Genomic DNA, 9,397 nt, shown 5'->3' on the forward strand with positions numbered 1-9,397 from the left:
TTGTATTCACACAGACATCTCACCTTCTTTGGTTTCTGTTGGAATAGTCTGAGTTGTTAGACTTGTGTTAGTTTCAGTATCAGCTTCATCTTTGACCATGTTCCTGCTGCTGTCACTGGTGACCTCTTTGCTTTCAACAGTCTGTCCAGTTGATGAGTCGGAGCCTACGTTTATCACACATTACATTGAATAGCTGTTCAAAATCTTTCATAAAAGGTTAGACTATGACTGAAAACATTGTACAGTAAAAATTAGTTTCTGTGAAACTTTGAAGAAAATGGAAAAATTGGGGTGTTCTAAAACTTTTCACTGGTAGTGTGTATATATATATATATGTATATATATATATATATATATATATGTATATATATATATATATATATATATGTGTGTGTGTGTGTCTGACTAGATGGAAATCTTTACCCATATCACTCATGGGAAGGGTCGCCACTATAAAAATGATGATCTTGCCAAAAATAAATTACTTATTTTTGATGATCCCTAACAAACCATCACAAGATTGGTTCAGATCTCTGGATTCATATATTTCCAAATTCCTTTGGAAAGATAAACCCCCGCGTATTAGCTTAAAAACGCTACAAAGAACCAAGGATAGAGGAGGATTAGATCTGCCTAATTTTCACCAATACTTCTTAGCCAACAGGCTTCAGTTCATCTCAGAATGGTTAAAACATACCTTCTTAGTTGAGCCCTGGCTAGATGTTGAACAGGCACTATGCAAGGATCTAGAGATTTCAGACCTACCATTTATTAGCTCAAACATCAAAAGACATGAATGCTTTAAAAGTATCAACATCAGCTTTTCTCTAACAGCATGGTGGGAGTTTCTAAAAATAACGGAGTCTTCATTAATCCCATGCAAACGTACACCTATCTGGAATAACCCTGACATATTACAAAACAATAATATGATTAATTTCCCAGAATGGAGTTGTAAAGGAATTAAATACTTAGAACATATATTAGAGGGAACAGAATTTATTCCATTTGACAGACTAGTTGAACAATATGGGATCAACAAGACAAGGTTTTTAGAATATCAACAAATTAAATCCATAGTAAAAAAGAAATTTAACCTCAGTCAAGTTGAATTACAAACACCACTAAGTGCGGCACATTTTCTTACTCTTAAATCCCCCAAATTATTATCTAAAATATACAGAACACTTTCTAAATTAGATGAATCAATATCCCTTCCTACTGCAAAGTGGGAAGCAGATTTATCAGTCAACCTAGACCAAAACTTCTGGTCTCAGATTTGCTTAAAAACCTTTAAATTAATTAAAAATCCCAGTCTGCAATTAATACAATACAAAATACTACATAGAGTGCACTATACAGGTCATCGGATGTTCAAGATGGGCTTTACATCTTCCAACAACTGCTCACACTGTCAAGGCAATACACCAGACAATTACATCCACGCTCTTTGGTTCTGTCCACCAGTGCAAAAGTTTTGGCGCGAGATATGTGAAGACTTATCAAAGTGTCTGAAATGTAACATTCCAACTTCCCCCTTAGTGTGTCTACTGGGCAGCTTAGATAATGTCACTTCAGAAAAGAATATAGCCCATATGATCTTCACTGCCCTATGCATAGCCAAGAAAACAGTCCTCATGAACTGGAAAAATAAAAATAATCTTAATTCTAACCAATATAGAAATTATCTATTAGATTACATTAGTCTTGACACAGCCTCTGCCACCACATTAGATCAATTGCTCTGGGCCCCTTTTATCAGCTCCATCACCTAGTGGGGGTGGGGGGTCATAGTTTGGTCCCGCCTTCACTGTTGTGATTGGTGAGGGGGTAGGGACAGGCTTAGGGCGTCGGGGGGTTCCCCGGAGGCATCTTCCTTGGGGGGCTCAACCCGGGGTAGCGGTCACGTCCGGTTGGGGGCTCTGTTGGCTCTCAGGTGACTGTTTCCTCGCGGCTGCGTGCAGCGGGGCTAGGGGAGGGTCTGTGCTGACGGACGTGGGTTACTGACCTGGCAACCTGGCTGCCCCTGGGTGGGTCCGGGATGGGCGTGAGGTTCTGGGGGCGCTCCGTCTCTGGGCTGGGGCCCGGGCTGGGCCTCGGGGGCTTGGGTCCTGGTTGGTGTGTTGCCGGGGTTGTGGGCGGGTGGGTGCATGGGGGCCCGGCCCTGGAGCAGGGTGCCGCCGGTGCGTCGAGCCGCCTGGGGGGCTCTTCAACTGGTGGGGGGGATGGTCACATCTTGCAGGAGCTTTCTTCTCTTCAGGAACTCTCTGCAGGAGGGGGAGATACAGGAGAGGTGGAGGAAGATCTCAGCCTGGGCGTTTACCGTCTTATGTAGTCTGGAAGATGAGTGGATGGTGGGGTGGGTGCAGTTTCCTCTGTGGTGGGGTTGGGTGGACTGTCCAGGGCTCTGTGGAGCCGGGGGGCGCTACTGCACTGGGCCCCGGTCTGATGGGCCTGGGCCCCCTTTCCCTGGCGGGTCGCGAAGGGTGGGAGTGCCTACTGGGGTCAGCGGGGGAGCTGGCCCCAGGGAGGGGTTACCTGCCCCTCCCTTCCTTCCCTCCCCATCTCCAGCTGCCTCCCTCTTCCCGCTCCTCCACAACCACCCACACATGCAGGGCCTTGGAGTAGGGGTATGTCACCAGGGTGCAGAGGAGGCTACCCCCCCCCCCCCCCCCTCTGTCCCCTTCTGGCTGCCTCTGCCTCAATTTTATCCCACAACTTAGACATTCACATTATTCACACTCTCATTACACATACATATAGGATCTTGGGGGTGGGCACAATCACGGAGTCCAAATTACCATCAGGGTGTATACCTCACCCCTGACGTCGTTGCCCACCTCTCAATTTTAAATACACTTAGTCATTGAGGGCTAGCAGGAGGGACTATGCGCTTACCTGCTGCTCCTTGGCAGGTAGCTCCATGCCCTCCTGGGTTTTAATTGCACCTTAGAACACATATGCATCAACACTACAATGAGCGGGTGGAGGGAGGTTTGGAGTCTTCTCCCACCCCCATTCTCTGCGGCCTGCTGGAGCGGGAGGGCTAGTAGGAGGAGTTGGCCGTCCGACTGCGGTCTGGGGTGTGGGGCCTCCCTGCTGCTGCGGAGTCGGGGTGGTCTGCCTCTCCCCACCGCAGGGAAAAGGGTAACACCACCTGGGTCTGGGTGCAGTTCCCCCCTCCAGGGGCAAGGGTACCTAGACCCGGTTTGTAGAGTACGCTTGGGGAGTGTGATTGTGTGTACAGCGTCTCTTTATGTCTGTCTCCACGTTGGTTGAGTGTGGAGTGAGTGCATATGAGAGCATGAGGGTGGGAATGGATGTTTGTGTCTGTGTGTGCCTGTATGTCTGTGTCTATATGTCAGGTTGGGTATCAGACGCCACCTCTCTGGGGACACCTCAGGCCCTCCAAGGTTTGGAGGCCTATCTCCACCCATCACCACTTCCCCTGCCGGTGGCGGACTCCCTCAGGTGTCGGTGTGTTGGTGGTTCTTTGTGTCTGGGGGTGGGCGTCCGGGTACACACCGGCTCACTCCTTGGCGGCCGCTTGTCGGGGCCTGGGGCCTGGGGCTCGCTCGGGCCCCTTTGGAGGTGGGGTGCCCCCGGCCTCTCGGCCTGGGGCTCGGTCACTCAGGTGCAGCTGGGGGCCGGCGGAGCTCACGGGCGCGTCACTGCAACTCCCCCTGACTTCTGCTCCGCGGCCTCTGGGCGAGCCCTCATCTGGGACTCTCCTCAGCTCTTTCTGGAACAGTGGCGCGGCTGCCCCTCTGTTGGTCTTCCATGGTCTCTTGTGTTCTGGGGGCCTCTGGATGTCTGGAGTTTTGATCTCCTCCATACCCGCTTCACACCCTGGAGGACGGGGCTGTGGCCCCCCCACACTCCCTAGCAGATCATTACATGGAGAAACCTTTGGAATGCAAGCATGCTGATCCACACAGGTATGCACACATGGGTATTCACAGACGCGGACTAAAGCTTTCTTGGCTGCTGCCTCAAAGCACACTGTGCGCTGTCTATCTTGCGTGCTGCACAATATCGTTTATTATTTAGTAACTATTGATATCTATGACTAGCTAGTTTATTGTGATGGTGCTTTGTTTTCTCTATTATTATGTTGCTCTTTGTTGTTTGCTGTCTCCTCTGTTTGTTTTTTTTTGTTTGTTTTTTTTTTTTTTTCTCCATACAGGTGACCCAGGAGTTGTTTTTTTTTTTTTTTTCTTTTTTTTTTCTCTCTCTTCCCCCCCCTTCTCACCGTCTCTTCTCCCCTTTGGTTTTCTTTCTTTCTCTCCCCTCTTTCTCTCATTCATTCCCCCTGTCCTATTTATTAAAAAAAAAAAAAAAAAATGACAAAGGATGAACTGAAGCTCTGCCATCACGTAATGTTGCATACTGCTGTTTCTGATGTCATTTAAAAAAAAAAAAAAAAAAAAAAAGAAAACATTGTACAGTAAAAATTAGTTTCTGTGAAACTTTGAAGAAAATGGAAAAATTGGGGTGTTCTAAAACTTTTCACTGGTAGTGTGTATATATATATATATATATATATATATATATATATGTGTGTGTGTGTGTGTGTGTGTGTGTGTGTGTATTAAAACAATTGACGTAAAGAAATATGAAATATTTTTTAAAATTTTTATTAAAAAAATTATTCGATATGAAGGCAATAGGCAGAGTGTTACAGGCAAAGCCCTGAAGAATGTAGCCTCATGGGCAGTGTAGTCTGTGCTGCAGGGAGAATGGACTGCCATACCCTTTATGTGTCTGTGAACGCGAGGGAGGAAGAAAAAGGAGAGTCAAAATGTACGAGCTGTCACCCACCAGAAACGGGAGATGGAAGCATGTGAATATAATAATAACCACTGCAGCCAAAAAGAATGCCTGACAAGTCCAGTTGTAATTAAGCTATTAAGACTTGACTGTACACTGTGTTTGTGTTTTCCTCCGAAACAATAAGTTACGTTGGAGCAGCCTTTCAATGCCTGTCTCTGTCTCTCGCCAGCGACGTTGACCCAGACAAAAACGTAAAGCTGGTTTTCGGCCCGACACAGGCCCCAAGGTTTTTCCCAGAGGTCCCTTTACTACCGTTCGAAGCCGTTGAACTGTTTTATATACACGCAGAATAGTTTTCTATACGAGATCGCTGCAAAAAGTGCAGCCTTACAACCCTATCACCCTACTGTTACTCATTTTATATTAAGATTTAAAAATCTAGTTGGTATTGCTATGGCGAGTAACCTTCAGTAATAGTAATAAATCACACAGCAATAGTACATTTAAGTAGTTGTAAAAAGCATGATAATGCATTAAGTTATCCAAAGTGTTCAGAATATGTTGCTCTCATTGAGTACTGTAACGGAATACGTTACAAAATACGTTTTGGGGCATGTATTCTGTAGTCTGTAGTGGAATACATTTTAAAGGTAACCTTCCCAACACTGCCTATCGTGCTGCCACGGGGATGGGAAATTCACAGAGAAACCCCCGGATGCCCCCACTGACATGACTGCTGCGGCAACGGGCAAACCTCCACCCGCCCCACTCCTGCTAAACAGGTGACAATAGATTTAAGAGCGACAGGACTTAGTGCTGCTGAATCGTTGATTATTTAAATATATTTTTTTGCTGTATTTTACTTGCATCTATTTGAAATAGTGAATGTAATCACAAAAAACATATTTTGTTTTATATGCTGGAATATGCAGAAAATAAGTTTAAATGTTAAACACATTTTTTTCAAGTCAAAGAGAGTTGCATATAATGTTATTTTTGCTTAATGAAATGTGCATAAAACAAAAAAATTTTAAAAAGAGACTTTTCCATTTGATTTAATTTTATATGATGGATTATGCAGAAAAAATAGAATTGGGCTGAAAGGTCTATTTATTACGTTGCTGATTGTGTATCATGTTTTTAAAAAGTAACTCAGAAATAAAGTAAATAATTACTTTTGAAAATAAGTCATAGTAATGGAATTACTTTCTTACAGAAGTAATCAGTAATTGATGCCTTATTACTTTTTTCAAGTAACTTGATCAACGCTGGCAGTGAGCTGTTTGTGTCTGGAGTGAGATCCTGTGGAATTGTTTGGTTCTCTAGAAAACCCTGATTTGAGGAGACTGGGATCATCACAATTGTTCTTCTTTTTTGTTGCAATATTATCACAAGTGAGGGTTCGATAAAGTTTTGTGAAGGTGTTGAGTCTTTCCCACCAATTGCATCGCCAAAACGTAAATCACCCAAAACACTGTTCAACAGCTCATTTGGAAGTACTGACTGTCATATGCAGCAGGGTCATATGTTTAGACCCAACACTGACATCCTGACATCTGCTGGTCATCTGCTTTTCTTTGGTCACGTGATATTCTGAAGAACCATACTGGCCTCGACACAGGCTGCATTTGGATATGCCCCTTTGCTCAACAAAGGCCTCTGGGCTTCAGTGTTAGACATAGCATCACTACCACCACAAGTTCGACTTCAGACTGTAATTGTCATGCAACTGCTGCTGTACCTGGTGAGCGCTTTACTTTCTAGTCTCTCTAGTTTAGGGAGCCTCCCTTCATCCCATATTAGATTGAATAGTTAGTATTTTAGTATTGAGATTTTAGAGAAGATTTTAATTTTAAAACCTGATACTCTACAACAACAATTTTCATTAAAAAAAATGACCTTTCTCACTGGTTCCAGTTGCTGGTAGAGGCTTGATGTCAGGTTCTCCATCCCTTTTCTCTGAATGATCAGGATCTTTATTCCTTGAGCCACTCTAGAAAGAACAAGTGATTTATCTGACCTTATTATTTCATTTGTGATTAAGGTTTCAAATAATAAAGTATAAGATAAATCTTAAACACTCAAGATCAGCGACCAACAGTGGTACAATAATTCAGTAAAAAAATGCATAAAAAAGAATGAGGGAAAACAATATGTGCTGTTCTTCAACTGCAACAATGTTAAACCTGTTTTCAAGCATAGATGCATTACCTTAGAACTTCAAATGGTTCCCAATAAACTGTGTTTATTAGGAACCGTCTTACATGCTACATTAAAAAGGCTAAGTCTGTTTTGGCATTGTGGTGGTCACCGTGAAGAAAATGATGTGACGTTATAGGTTCAACTTAAATGTATCTGTTCCCCAGACCTTTGACTGTTGTTGTCCATAATGATGACCAAAAGTGCTGTATGACAAAAGTGAAATTGCAAAGATTTCATCTTTACCTCTCTTTTAGCTGTACTCTCCTGCGGCTTATGTCCTGCAGGGAAATGTAATTAAAAGCAGATTATCAGGATGAGACAGAAAAGAAGTGTTCAAGTTCTTCAGTTTCTTGTTTTATTTAAAAAAGTCTAGTCTTCACAGATAGTTATCCTATCCATTAAAAGTAAAAAAGAATGAGAATTATGTTTGTATTCACAAAGACATCTCACCTTCTTTGGTTTCTGTTGGAATAGTCTGAGTTGTTAGACTTGTGTTAGTTTCAGTATCAGCTTCATCTTTGACCATGTTCCTGCTGCTGTCACTGGTGACCTCTTTGCTTTCAACAGTCTGTCCAGTTGATGAGTCGGAGCCTACGTTTATCACACATTACATTGAATAGCTGTTCAAAATCTTTTATAAAAGGTTAAATTATGACTGAAAACATTGTACAGCAAAAATTTGTTTCTGTGAAACTTTTCATTAAAAATGTACCTTTCTCACTGTTTGGTGATGGTTCTAAAAAAGTGACTCCAGGCTGTCCTTCTGCTGTTGTGATGTCATGATGCTCTTTTGATGCTTTAGCATCAACAGGTTTCTTCACTGGAGAAATCTGACAAAGTACATAACTTTACTGTATATAGCATTTGGCATGTCAAATTATAAATATTAATACTTAAATGTTCATGTTAAAGATTAGAGGATGTTTATACTGGTAATTGTCTTGTTTTATCCACCAGGCTATCCACAATATTCTATACAGTTGAACTGAACATGACAATCATGATGATGCCCACCATTTTCATCCAAGCAGCGTACAACAGATTCCAGAAGTACAGAAGAAAAATTACCTTGGACAAATAAAAGAAAACTTTGATCATTCATAACATATTTGTTGTCGTGATTACTAAAGGTAGTATGAATGATCAGCAGAAAATAAAGGGGTGTACACCGCACAGGGCTGGTCACTAGTCAAAATTATACCATCTTATAATTAGTTATGGGATTTCCGGCTTTTTCGGCTCCGAACCGGCTCTTCAGGTTGTTTTGTTGCTTTAATTAATTTATTATTAACAATAATATAAAATTATGCACAAAAGGAATTATTAATGTAAAAAAAAAGTGGTTTTATTTATATATGTTTATATATAAATATATGCTGTGGCCCCTAGAGACAAAACACGCAAAAACTCCAAAACACATTTCTAGCATGAACTGAATTTCCAAAACAGAGCTACCTAGATCACTTAAATTACACAAATTAAGTGTTACACAATTACATAAGCATATGTGTATTGTTTGTGTATTTATACACAAGTACTCATATATATTCAAATAATTAAAAAAAAAAGTTTATTTACATGTTATTATCACACACTAAATCCGGTCGTTGGTACTTGCTGGCTTGTGATAGCCACTAGGTAACAAAAGCTCAACACTGCACCTAGCATCCTGGAGCACTTCTGGAGTTTTTATGTGCTTCAGAGTTTTTACGTGTTTTGGAGTTTGTACGAGGTTCGGAGTTTGTATGTGCTTCAGGGTTCGTACGTGTTTTGAAGTTTGAATGTGCTTTGTCTGTAGGGGCCACCGTAAATATACTTTTATTTATGCACTCCACATAAAATGTAATAAATAAATCCTATAATTCAAAAGCCAACTATTCACATTTCAACTTTTAACTATTTAAATTTTCAGCTTTTTCCTTTTACAAATTTAATGTGAAACAACACAAAACACTGCAAACCACAACACAATTAAATATAAATTAAAATATGAAAACAAAAAGAACATGCATATTCTCTGTCATATGGGCCTGCATGAATAAACTTTCTGAATCCTTTATCATCTGCAACTGAAAATAGTTGTGGATGATTACTACACCTTTCTAATGTGACGTTGTTGTCCCTGGCTCTCTTTCTCTGTCTCTCCCTCCCGCTCTGTTCCTGTGCTACTAAGTGTAACTTCCGCCCCTCCCCCCTCATCCCAGCTTAAAGCACAAGGCTCGCATGCGGAGTGAAGCGGGGAAAAAAAATGTGCGAGAGAGAGGGTGAGAGAGAGAAAGAAAAAAAACCCACGGCTCGCGATAAGGAGCCGGCTCACGTCGTTCACGTCAAAGATCCGGCTCTAAGAGCCATTTCGTTCGCGACCGACACATCACTACTTATAATGCTTTAATGTGTATATAAAAGCCTGTCATATATCAGC

General features: G+C 42.0%; 1 long non-coding RNA gene across 1 annotated transcript; it reads right to left on the reverse strand.

The window, feature by feature from the left end:
- Nucleotides 1-28: 28 nt before the first annotated feature.
- On the reverse strand, nt 29-7,255 carry LOC143414579 (uncharacterized). Its single transcript, XR_013095215.1, has 3 exons — nt 7,219-7,255; nt 6,673-6,766; nt 29-164 (listed from the first exon to the last, which is right to left on the reverse strand). It is a non-coding gene; the product is annotated as an uncharacterized LOC143414579 (long non-coding RNA).
- Nucleotides 7,256-9,397: the final 2,142 nt, after the last annotated feature.

The sequence above is a fragment of the Maylandia zebra genome, linkage group LG22, assembly GCF_041146795.1.
Source record: "Maylandia zebra isolate NMK-2024a linkage group LG22, Mzebra_GT3a, whole genome shotgun sequence".
In the NCBI taxonomy this organism is placed as follows: Eukaryota; Metazoa; Chordata; class Actinopteri; order Cichliformes; family Cichlidae; genus Maylandia; species Maylandia zebra.